Below are 13,684 nucleotides of genomic sequence, written 5' to 3' on the forward strand. Positions count from 1 at the left end.
TCAGAGGCTTTAGTGAGCTACTTTATGTCAAGCTCCTGGCACGACAAATATCTCTTTCCCTTCTCCCCACTCCTCAGGTACATAGAGAAAATTTAAATAGGGAAGGCTTTTTGGACAGGGTGTGTCTAATCATGGAAACTTGTTTTTCAAAAATTAAATCCAGGCAAACTGAGGTCTCATCCCTGCTGTGTGGCCTTCATTAAGTGCCTGCCCTTTCGGGGTCTCTGTGTTGCCCATTGTTAAACCAGATGATCGCTCTCTGACCCAGTGTCACTAGTCAGGGCCAGGAGTTCTTGGTACTCTCTATGAAAGAGAGGGGGAGCCCAAAGGAGTATAGGTTAATTCCCACACTGACAGGTGAGGCATGTTGAGGGGTTCACAGCAGCCAGTCTGTGTCCTGGTGCATTAGACCCCAGCCCTCCTGTGACCAACAGACCTTCTCCCTCATAACTATCTTAGCAAAGCCACCTGGCATCCCCTGCCTTTGGCCTGGGCTCAAGTGTAACAGAGATGGCAGGACTTGAGCTGCACACCTTCCTCAAGCTGGCAACTACAACGTGAAACATGATAGAGATAGGAACAAGAGACACCTATGGTATGCTCACTGTGAAGAGTCTAGGCAGAAGAGCCTGTCTGCTTAGGGCCAAGCCCTGGTCCTGCCACCTCACAGCTTCCTGGGCAGGTATCTCATTTCTTTGTACATGAGAGGGGAAAACTGCTGGGCCCTAGTCTGGGTTGTTATGGCCATTCAATGGCACAAGTTAGGGTCATTAAGCATACAACACTGATAAGCCACTGTCATTGTTATTGTTGCAGGCCCACCTCCCCCACCTTCCATCTCCCAGTGCAAAGGGGAGTGAGCCCTCAGGGTAACCCAGGAGCTGCAGAATCTGATTTGTCAGGACCATCAGTCAGGAGAGGCTAAGTTATGCTGCAGTAACAAAAGCTCCAAATCCTAGTGGCTTAATATAACAAAAGTTCATCTCTCACTCATGCAACATGTCCAAAATGGGTCAGCTGTGGCTTTGCTCTTTGTTACCGAGTCAGGCTGATGAAGCAGCCACCATCAGGAACACTGTCAACCACTGCAGCAGAGGGGAGAAGGGAGTGAGGAGTTGATATTGGCACTTAAAGTATCTGCCTGGAAGTGAGACACATCACTTCCTCTTCCATTCAAATTAGCCAATGCAAATCACATGGCCAACCTCAAAGAGGCAATGAACATGGCCCCACTACTATGTGCTTGGAGGATGGAAAGGCAGAATATTTGCAAGCACTGCCAATGACTGCCATGCCACCCAACCTTCTTTATGACTATTATTATTGTTGCTATTATTTTCAATTTGGAGTTCAGAGAGTTCGAGGAGTCAGCTTCAGACCACAAAGCAGTCATTGGCAGAATAAGAGCCATTTCCTTATTCAATAAGGGTTTATTGAACAGGTACTATGTGCTAGACTGTCTTAGGCATTTGGGAAATGATGCAAAACAGTGAGTCAAAAAACCCTGTGTATAAAAAAGCTTTTATTTTAATGATGATGATGGAAACACAGACAATAAACAGTCAACATAATGATGAAGTGAATGGCAGCATAAGTGAGGGGTGGAAACAACAGTGCAAAGGAAGGGAGATATGAGTCCTGGAAGGAAAATCACATTTTCTGTTTTAAGTGGGATTTTCAGGTCAAGTCAAAAAGGTGACATTTGGGCAAAGATTTGAAGGTGACGAAATGAGCCATGGGGATGAGGGGGCTAAAATAAATAATACTTTTTCTTTCACCTTTTAAGTTTTTCTGGCTGGGCTAATAATCAAATTAACAGAGTCAGAGTAACAAGAGAAAATAAAGTTTTAATGCATGTGCATGGAGAAGTCACACAAGGATGAAAATTCCAAAGACAGTGACATAAAATTGGGTATACATGACCTTTTAAAATTTTTTTATTGATTGATTTTAGAGAAAAAGAGACAAACACCAACTTGTTGTTCTACTTGTTTATGCGTTCATTGGTTGCTTCTTGTGTGTGCCCCAACTGGAAATTGACCCCACAACCTTGATATATCCAAATGATGCTCTAACCACTGAGATACCCAGCGAGGGATTATATGACAATTTGAACAAAGGAGAAAAGTTGGGTGTGGGTGGATCTTAGATTTCAAAACTGAGAATAAGTGATTTGCCGGTAATTGGGGAAGAGCAGAACATACATGGCAGGTAAGTTTTTGCGAGGCAATTCAGAAATGAGACATGGAGGGGGCCTAGTAAACACACTGCTGTTTGACACCCCCTGTCCACCATACTCAATTCAAATTAGGCTCAAGAAAACATTGTAAGATTTCCATCCTGTAGTAGGTCTTTCCCTCTTGGGCAGGAAAGCCGGGAGGTTCAATGTTCTTTCTGAGTCCTTTGTTTCTTGGTAATCAGATTAAAATCAATATCCCAAAAGGCAGCTGTAGGGGGGTAAAACTGTGGTCCCCTTTAGGGGTGTCTGCGGGGGAAAGCATTCCAGATGGAGCGAGCAGCAAGAGTCCATTCCATTATTCAATCAACAAACATTTACTAGGGCCTACTCAGTTTGGGCAGGTACTAAGAGTTTGGCACACAGAGCAGAAGGAAGTGATCTCTAACACTGATGATTTCAGAGCCCATGAAAAAGAAGTAAAAGGCCTGATCCTTAATGAACTAATCAATTATTCATTCATCTATCCACCAAGCGTTTGTTTAGAGCCCACAGAGTGCCCTGCCCTGTGTGGGAAGCTGGGGCCTTAGTGCAGGATCAGATGTGGCCTCTGTCCTTGAATTGCTCCCAGTCTGGTGGGTAAGGCAGTTACTATCCACTGCGAGAGAGAGAACCCCAGTGGTCAGGGATGCCCAGAGGGATGTCTGAAGCTTGGAGAGCTAGGAGACCAGGCCCATCACACCGGGGAAAGGTGAGACTAAGACCTGAGTAGGCAGCAACTATAAGCTGGGGAGGAGAGATTTAAAATGGAAAGTAGAAGCACCTGGTAAATGAATTTGGGTTTGGGAGGAAAAGGTAAAACCAAGGGTGATATTGGGGATCCCACTTCGGGCACCTGGGAAGCTTGAGAAGGGGCTTTTTTTTTGTGATTAAGAATGTGGGATACAGAAGAAAATAATGAGTCTAGACTTGACCACAAGGGGAGTGACATGTCTGGTGGGAGAGTGTGCTGCTTAATAGTGGGGTTTGGGCTTCAAACCTGGGTCTGCACTTGCCTGGTTGCATGGTCTGGGACAAGTCAGAAGTCTGTCCCTCTCTGAGCCTTATTTTGTCTCTTGTAACCTGGGAATAAATATCATGTACCTTGGGAAGCTCTGGGGGAGGGGACAGTTAACTGATATCACCCAAGTGCTGTGGCTGTGGTTCCCAGCCTTGGCTGCTCAGGAAAACAGCAAGGAGCTTTGACAGGTCTCCAGGCCCAGTCTGCCCCCCAGCCCCATTTAAGCACAGTTGTCGGGCAGGGGCAAAGCACTACCTTTCCAAAGCTTGGTGGGTGATGCTGATGTACAGCCAAAGTTGGGGGCCACCGTGCTACCTGCTCTACCTGGCACACTAGGAAGCCTGATAATAAAGTTATTTATATTTTTAGTTTGGATGCCATTATTTTCTATACCACTATTTAGATGGTGACATCAAGAGGCAACTAGAGAGCTTGCACTGAGGGCTTCCAGCTGGTGCTGCAGAGCCCTGCCTGGGGCCACACAGGCCAGCACATTTCCAAGTGGAAGTTATGCTGCCCTGGGGCTTCTTGAGAAGGGTCGCAACTTCAATAAATGGGTGAGAAAGGAAAACAGTTCTTACACTCCAGTGTAACCAGAGACTTTATTCTTAAAGTAATAGAAAATTTTTGCACCAAATAAAAATAAAGTAAGATTACAAAATACAGATAAGCAAAAAACACAAAATGCCTAAGTTCACCACCTGGTATAACCACAATGAATGTCCTTAAAGGCAAAATTCATGTAAATATATACAGTATATACGTATAGATTCTTATACCTACATGTCTGACCACACATTTGTAACTATAATATTTTTATTTCCAACAAAAATAAAACTAAACTCTAAAACTTCAGGCAGAGCTCCCCAGACCTGGAATCATACCTGCTTTCGCCTTTGTTAGGCAGGTGACTTAAACTTACTGTGCCACATTCTCCTCATCGAAAGTATAACCCTCACAACAGAACAAATCTCATATTTTATATCTCTAGAAGGTCTTTTTTATAGCTTCCATATCTCAACTTAACTTTGTCCACCTGTGGCATCCACAGTAATTGTTTTCAGGTCCATCTCTGCTAATTCTAGCATCTGTGTCCACGGTGGGTTGGTTTGGATTGGTTGACTTATTTTCTTCACCAAAGTGTGTTTTCCTGCTTCTTTGCATCCCTGGTGAATTTTTGAGCCAGACATTGTAAATTTTTGGTTGGGTGTTGGATATTTTTGTGTTTGAATGAATCTTCATCAGAAGTCCAATAAAGTCACTGGGAAACTGTCTGGATCTCTTGGGTCCCATGTTTATAGTTTGGTAGAGGGGTCTGGAGCAGGGTTCAGTCCACAGGTAATCATGCCTCAGCACTGAAGCAAGGCCTTCCTGAGTGCTCCACCCACTGCCCTGGGACCTGGGAGTCTTTTCTGTCTGGCTGACCTCTGTAATCTTTCAGATGCTTCTTCCCTGTCCTCAAATAGTGTCCTAACGTACATGCATTGGTTATTGTTGGGTACTCAAGAGAGTCCTTGTGGATCTGCAGGCTTCTCTCTCTGGGTATTCACTCCTTGCAGGTGCTCTTCCCAGCAAACCATAGTTTCCTCCATCTCCATGGACCCCCAGTGAGTTCCCTAATCCCTGTGTAGTCCCCCTCCCCGTGGTCCAGCCTGGAAACTCTCAAGACAGCAAGCTAGACAATCATAGGGCTCATCTGGTTTGTTTTCTACATCACAGGGATTGTTGCCCTTTGTGGCCTGAAATCCAGTGTCTTGAAACCACTGTTTCAAAAGTTTTATCTGTTTTGTTGGTTTGTTTCAGGTAGGAGGCTAAACTGGTCCATGTGGCTCCAACTTAGCCAGAAGCAGACACCCCCAATGATTCTGTGCCCTCCTCACCTGAATTAAACTCTACTATTTTCTCCTTTCCCTCTTCTTTCCTCTGCCAATCCAAGCTGATGTGTACCCTGACTCAGACACTCACCATAACCCAAGGGAGGCCACCTGGAAGTAGGGTGAGGAGGTCCAGAGCACCTCAGACCTGGAGAAGCCCCAGCACCTGAGGGAAAGGGTGAGGGGTTGGCATCACAGCCCTTTCCTGGCACTGGCAGATATGCTCGGAGAACGTCAGGAAGCCTGGCAGACCCTCACTGTAGAGGTCTGGGGAAGGACTGTTATCTACCCCACCTTCCATAGATGAGAAAACTGAGGCCTAAAGAGGTGAAGCCTCTCCCAAGTTCACACAGAAGGAAAGGTCAGGGTAGGATTTAAACCCAGTCTGGCAGATCATTAATTATATTACCTGCCAACATGTATTTAGGACTATTCTAAGCCCTGTTTCCACGGCTCTGCTGTTTCATCCTGGCACGGCCCTGTCAGGTTGTGGCCATTGGCTCAGTCTTAAAGAGGCACGCCACCGAAGGACTGTCAGCAATGGGGGCTCGAGAACCTGGAATCCTGCGTCTAGCTTTTAAAGCATGTGTGATCTCAGATTAGTCACTGAAATTCTTCACCTCCGTCTCCTCACTTATACCCAGGTATTATAGGTTAAATTGTGCTCCCTCCAAATTCACATGCTAAAGTTCTAACCTCTGGTATGAACTCTGGTATTCTAACCTCTGGTATTCTAACCTCAGAATATGACTGTATTTGAAAATAGGATCTTTAAATTGGTGACCAAGTTAAAATGAGGTCATTAGCATGGGCCCTAAAATGTCCTTATAAAAAGGAGAAATTTCGACACAGAGACATGGACTGAGGGCAGACAATATGGAGACTCAGGAAGAACATGGCCATCTATGAACCTGGGAGGGAACTGTGAAGCAGATTCTCCCTCACAGCCCTCAGAAGGAGGGCTGATGCCTTGATTTTGGACTTCTATCCTCCAGAACTGTGAGGAAATAAATTTCTGTTGTTTAATCCACCCAGTTTGTGGTATTATATCACTGCAGCCCTAGGAAAGTCATATACCAATGCTGACAACAGTATTTGTATTATATTGTGAGGATCACATTTAAGAATATGTGAAAGTGCTTAGGAAAGGGCCTGGTACACACTCAGTAATAGATGAAGAAGCTGAGGCCCAGAGAGTTTAAGCAACTTGACCAGGATCACACAGCTCACAGTGTCTGAACCCAAACTCCACACTCTTGACAACTCTGTTGCCCTGTCTGAACTCCAGTCTTAAGTTCTCTGCTGACGGCCACTCGCTGGGGTTCCTGTCAACCCAGCCTTTTTTGCCTATAGTTTGTGCTCAACCACTTTAATCAATCATCCTCTCAAAGGTCAAAGGAAAAACAATGAAAGAGCCAAAAAAGGGGCCAGGTTGGTGGAGAAAAGATCCTACTCAAGGAAGTAATTCTATATTAAGTGAAAAAAGTCCACCTCATGCTCACAGGTTTAACACCACCACGTCCCTGATACATGTGTGGCCCTGGCTGCCTCCCAGTGGCAAGACCTGCGTCAGAGTGTCTGCTATAAGTCACCTGTCTGCCCCAATCTAGGTATGCTGGCCAGCAGGTGGACTGGAGGCTGTTCTGGGCAGAAGAAGACACATGTCCCTGTAGAGAGGAGGCTGGACATTTCAGAGTGCAGTGACCTGGTGCCTAATAAAATGCTAAATGACAGGCCCTGGGAGCCAACCCTTAGTTTCCTTGTCTGTAAAATGGGTGTTACTGTGGTGGGGGACAGTCCCAGGACCTGCAGATGTTCAAGATCCTGCTGGTGAGTGACAACTGTCCAGCCACACATTGCTGTAGGACAGAGACTGTCAGAGCAAGGCTACAGAGAATGCACCCCTCCCCTGTTACCCAGGGTTGGGGAACAGAGGCAGAAGGAAGAAAGGCTGCTTTGGGGGATGGCAAGGGGTGAGGATTGGGTAAGTAGATTGCAGCAGCTCTGGGGCAATCTCTCAAGGTAGGACCGACTAGCTATAGGGCATGGGGAGGTAGCAGTGGGATGCTAGGTGAATTTGAATTTCAGATAAACAAGCTATTCTTAGAACAGAATACCCATGCAGTGTTTGCTACGTACTTGTACCACATTTTTGCTTTTGTTGTTGCTGCTGCTTGTCTGAAATTCAAATTTCAATGTGCATTCTGAATTTTATCTGGCAGAGGTGATGGGGTGGGCCCCTTCTCAGGTCAGACTGCCTGGGTTTCGGTCCTGACTCCTCCACTTTCTGGCCCCACAACCTCATCAGGTTCCTGGAAACTCAGGCTAGGTCTTCTCTGTCTCAACTGTACCTTTTGCATAAGGCTGGTGTAGGGATTCCATGAGATGACCTGTCTAAAGCCCCCAAGAAAGGGCCTAGTGCACAGCAAGGACTCAGTGTATGCCCCCATTTTTATTATTTGCCGACTTTGGATGAGCGCGTCTCGGGCAGCAGGCCTCAAACCCTGGGGTCTTGGGAGCCCCTAACATTTTAACAGATTGTTGCAGACCCAAAGCTGTTGTATATGTGTGCATCTGTCAATATTTACAATAATAGAAATGAAAGCTGAGAAAAATGTTTATGTATTAGTTTATTTAAAATAACGAACCCACCATGTTTACATAAGTAACATATTTAATGAAAAATATCTTCTTGTTTTAAAACTAATAAAATAAAACAGTGAGAAGAGAGGCATTGCTTTACATTTTCTCTAATTTCTTTAATGTCTCACATCTGCCACTGTGTTCAGTCGCTATGGTATCACTTGTCACATAGCCTCTGGAAACTGCACTGCACACCTGTGAGAGAATGAGCGTGAAGAAGGCAACTATCTCTGTATTCCTATAAAAGTGGCTTTGGCCTATTGATCTCCTGAGCCCCTGAGAGAGCTCTGAGGACTGTGATTTCAGAAACCCTGTCCAAGGTGAGTTTTAAGGAAAGATTCCCCATAGCCCCTGGTGCCCACCCAGAGCCCGATGGCAGTGGGGACTGAACCCAAGCTTGCAGTTTTGTGGTGGTACAGGGTGCTGTCTAGCCAATAGTGGGTGTTCACAGCTGCTGTCTGCTTTGACAGCACTAGGGAGCCCCACCCAAACTCACCCATGCACTTTGCAGTGAGGGTGCTGGGGCTCAGAGGGCAGAGGCCATGTTCCATCTCTCCACAGCAGGAGGGGACAGGGCTGTGACTGGAGCCCAGAATTTTAGTCTGAGAGCTGGGACTTTTCTGGGGACACATTGCTTTGTGTGAGGCAGGACTGGAGCCTCAGAAGGTACTCTCTTGGGCCTCAGAGGTTGTGTCTCTTCATACTCAACTACCTCCTGTCTGGCTGTGGCCTCCCTCTTGACAGAGATGGCACCGGGTCCTCCTCCAAACTATGACTCCCCCATGACAAACACCCATGACTCCCCCCACCGCCCCCCCGCACCACACACACAAATGCTGGGGGCCTGCAAGTGCCAGAGTCACAGATGAATAGTGAAGGTCAAGCCATGGCCTCTCATGTAAGACAAGTTGCCCATTCTGTGGCCAGCCTCTGGGTGGGTGGCATCTTGTGAGTGTGACCCTGGGCCCCTTGTAGTGGTCTGTTTGTATCTCTTGGGGTTTCTTGTGAGGGTTTCTCTGCAGCTCTGGCCATGGCAGATGTGTTTGTCTATACCTCCTTTGTAAGGGTCCCACCCTTGGCTGTATGTAATGTTTTGGGTGTGTGCAGGCCCCACAGGGTTTCTTGCTCAGTGTCCATGTGCAACCACAGGCTTGTGTGTGCATGCATGAGCAATGGTGTGACACTTTCTCTGGGTCAGAGGCAGCTTGCCATCCTGGGGGCTAAGCTGGGGGTGGCCATTGTCTCCAGCACATTCTTCTGGGGCCAGGAGTGTTGTTGTGGCAACCAGCAGGCACCTTGTCAATGGAGCAGATGTGCCTGTGACCATGTCAAGGGGATTTGATCTGTCTCCACACCCCCCACCCAACCTTTTGCCTCTTGTCTCCCAGCTTTTGGATTCAGAGGGCCCCTTGAGCCCACTGCCCCCCAGGAGGGGCCTGGTGAGTCTGGAAACAGTCTCCAGCTCTTTATTCATTTTTATTCAACAAACGTTTGCTAACCCTGACTGTGTGCTGCACATGAGGGACCCAGTGGCAACAAAGGCAGCCAAAGTCCTGCACTCATGAAACTTAACAAACACGGTAATATCTGAACCTCACACGTCTGTAGCCCTTACAATGTACCAAGCACTGAATTTTACAGTTTACATGGGTTAGCTCATTTAATTACTGTGATGATTTTTTTTTTGCTGCCCCATTTTACAAATGGCAAAATACAGGTACAGAAATGTTAAGCTACTTGTCCTAAACTACACAGCCAGAAAATAGCAGAACCAGGTTTGAACACAGGGCATCTGGCTCCAGGGTTGATGCTCTTAACCACTGTACTGTACAACCTCTAGTAAATGAGAAATATCATTTTAGATAGTGGCAAATGCCACAAAAGAGAAAACAAAAATAGTGGATGAAAGGCGCTGGAAGTCTGGGTGGTTGGAGGTGCAAACTGAAGTGCTGGAACTTGAGTCAAGTCTTTTTAACCAGGAAAACCCAGCTATGCAAGAAAATCAGAGAGAACAGGACACGCAAAGGTCGATCCAGAGGCAGGATGAACTCTAGCATATTGGAAGAACAGAAAGAAAGCCACTGTGGCTGGAGTCTAGTAAGAGAGGGGCTCTATGCTATAACAGATGAACTTATCTGTTGAAAACAGATGAAATCTCAGTGGCTTTTCACAATAGACAGATTTCTCACTCATGGGTGTTCCTGATTGTTGGGTGGTTCTCCTTCAGGTATTCAGGAATCTTGGGGCCTTTTCTCCGTAGCTCTACTGCCCACACCTCACAACCCCAGTGGAAGGCAAAGAGCACAGGAGGTGTAGATGGGCTTGGACGTGGAGCACATCATCCCCACTCCATGGTCCAGAGCCCACACACATGGCCACTCCCAACCACAATGGAGACAGGTAATGTGGTCTAGCAGTGGGACCTACATAGAGGTCCTGGTTGTGGTGAGAATTTGACCCAGTTCATACAGATATACAGATGGCTGATGGCTATGCAGACAGAGTGGTGAGATTTAGGTATATTTTGAAGTATACTCATTGGGATTTTCTGATGGACTGGGTAGAGGAAGACAAGACCCAAGACTGACTCCAGAACAAGGTGACTGACAGGTGGACAAGCTCGGAGTGGCTATGTCCCTGCCACATGATTAGTGCTGACACTCTGGCTTGCTCAGGGCAGCAGATGTGAATGTCTTCACACTGGTCCTGTGGTTAAGTCCTTTCCCTGTCCCATGCCCATTGCTATCTTAAGAAAGAGTCTCTTTCCTAACACTTTGAATCTGAGCTGGCCCCGTGGCTTGCTTTGGCCAATAGAATGTAGCAGAACTAACCTGGTGCCAATGCTGAGCCTGGGCATCAAGAAGCTTGGCAGCTTCTTCTCTTACATTTGGAATTCTTCCTGTCTGGTGTGAACAAGCTTGGAATAGCCTATTGGAAGATGAGATCATGTGACAGATGACCCATTTGCCCTAGTTAAAGCCATTCTAGACCAGCCCAGTAGCCAGCTGAACCCAAAACACATGGCAGAATTTTGTGAAGATCAGCAGGGTTACCTCCTGACCCACAGCAGACCATGAGAGAACCCAGCTGAGATCAGAACAACTGGCCAAGTCATCCATAGACTTAGGAACAATGATATAGTTGTTTGAAGCAACTGAGTCTGGGGGTGGTTTGTTACTTAGCAATAGCTAACTGATACACTTCCCTAAGAAGGCAAAGAGCTCTGGCCATAGAGTCCAGCCAGTGATTTGTGTGGGTGAATTCCTTCAACTTCCAGCCTTTGGTTGGAAGGTGGCTCTGGGGCACTATGAAGGAGTGTGTGGTTCTGATGTCAGGAGCTCAGGATGAGAATAATAACAGGGCTCCACCTACACATGGTGGCTCCAGATCCCATCTTTCTGGCAACAACACAGAAGGGCTCCTTGGAGAAACAGGAATCTGTCAGGTGGAGGGAAGGAAGGTGACTGCTCCTGGCAGAGAACACAGCAAAGGTACAAGATGTAGAGGGTGGTGTGAAGATAAGAGAGAAGCCATGAAAAATTTTCTAGGACCTTTCCTGGCACAGAGTAATAACTTCACAAATGGAAGCATTGTTACTGCTGTGCAGGGGAGGCAGAGGCAAGGCTGCCAGCATGGCAAAGGCCAGGTTATGAGGGACACATGAACTTGCTCTTCATCTGCACAAAAATGGGGAGCCACATCTGGGTATAGGTAGAGAGTAGATTAGTCTAGCCAGAGCTTGGAAGGCTGGTTTAATGGGGTGTGGGTAGAAGCAGGGAGACCTGGGAGGAGGTGGTGGCATTCTCCTAGGTGAGGGACAATGGTGGCCAGAGTCAGTGAGGAAGGTGGATTGGCTGTGCGATAACCCCAGGGAAGAATTGCCAGATCTTGGCGACCTGTTGGATGCATTCAGTAAGGTGGGAAAAAGTTGACAATGACAATCTACATCAGACTTGGGTGCCCTATGTGGTCCACATCGAGTCCTTTCTCTCTATCTTCCTTAATCTTCTGTTAGCAGGCAGAAGGCTCAGAACCAAGTGCCAGGGGCGATGTAGGATAGCCCAGACTACAGCCCTTGTTTCCTTACTTCCCAGTGGTAGAGTCTTGAAGAAGTCACTTCTCTTCCCTGAGACTGGCTCTCATATGCAAGTGGGAATGGGAGCCCTCCTAGGGTCTCAGGAAACACATCACAAACTTGCCTTGAAGATTACAGGGGACAGCTCTATCTCAGGTAGGGAAAGGTATCAACCCAGGACTCTCCTAACCTGGGTTTTGCTAAGGGATTCCCTTGATTGAAGAGATGTGGGTGAGAGGATGAAAGGTTGGGGTTCCCCTAGCTAGCTTCCAGGGTACCCCCACTTAGTGGTTCAGGCCACAGGCCCATTACCCCACAGAGCTTTGAGCTAGCTGTGAACTTAAGTCCAAAGGGGTGTGAGTGCATGTACACACACAAGTGAAAATACACACAGGGTGAGGAAAAGTAGATTTACAGCTGTTCATAAGGAAAATAATATACTAACTAATAACAATACAGGAATAAACTCTGCTTTGCATAATCACAACTGTAAATAGACTCTTGCCTCACCCCAAATGCTCATTGGAACAAGTAGGAATTTCACCCTTCCCATCTCACCCCTCCACATTATTTTGTCACCTCAGGGGTACACTGTGTTGGTCGTTCTAGGAGGCACAAGTCCTGTCCTTGGCCTTCTCTTTGCGAGGCTTGCTGTGCGGCCTTGCATAAAGCCCCTGTCCCCATCTGGGCCTCAGTTTCTCCATCACTAAAACAAGAGATTTGGTCCAAGTCAGAGGCTGCACCCTGGTGGTACAGATGCCAAGTTCAGCTTGCAGTCATGATTTGCTCCATCCTTAGGGTGTTTGTTGACATATCAAAAGAAAAAAATAGGGGATCTTACTTTAAAAAACCAGATGTTCAACCCTTCTTGAAAAATCAGAGGGTCTGGCTGTGAGGAGGCCCACATTCCCATGCAGCTATAATGGGCCTGTGTGGAGCAGCTCACTTCCCAGGTGGTACGCACCAGCACCCTAAGCTTTTGACACACTAGTCCCGTACTTTCTAATTTTTTTACTCTTAAAATTTTTGCCTTTTTAATGTCAGTGTTATAGAAAAGCCACTTTAGAAGTAAAGCAAAGAGGGCAAAATACCTTTGCCTAACACAGAGTGAAATATTTATTATCATAAGCTGTGTTTGATGAATCTTATCATTGTGGAGAGAATAGTAATAATAGTAATAACTAATAGTAATAATAATAAATAATATTTAGCATTCATCCCTTACTTTGAAACTCAAAGTGCCATATAATCACAATAGCCCTGAAAGGTAGGTATTTTTATCCCACTTTTAAGGGTGAAAAAACTGAGGCTCAGAGCACAGCTGAGCTGGGTACCTTAGAGGGAGGGCAAGCCCCTAGGTTGGAAACTAACACTTCGCTGAGGAGCCAAGTGATAGGCCAGCAGCTGACCCAGCCATTCTCCTCACAAGTCCAGCTGCCCTCCTGCCAGGCCCACTCTTCATTTGAATAGCAAGACAACACATAGGGATGACTTCTGATATCATCCCTATGTATAATCCCTATGTGATCATCCCTATGTATAATCCCTATGTGATTAACATTAAATAATCATCTGGAGAGGCTGATCAGAACCTCCCTCACTCTCAGGTGCCAGGAGGCCAGCCAACAGCAAAGGGACTGAAGGCTTGAGAAACCTCTTTGCTCATGGTAGACACTGTAGGTTTTCCAAGGCAGAGATAAATTGTGACATGGGGCACTTCAAGAAACTTCTGCATTTCTTTCTCCCTTACCCATGGACCCACCCACCCACTCACCCACCCATTCGTCTATCCATCAATCCATCCACCCAGCTATTATCCACCTATCTATCTGTCCACCAATTCACCCATTATCCTT

Source organism: Phyllostomus hastatus, unplaced genomic scaffold, assembly GCF_019186645.2.
Source record: "Phyllostomus hastatus isolate PE091 unplaced genomic scaffold, TTU_PhHast_1.1 phas_contig_86, whole genome shotgun sequence".
Lineage (NCBI taxonomy): Eukaryota > Metazoa > Chordata > Mammalia > Chiroptera > Phyllostomidae > Phyllostomus > Phyllostomus hastatus.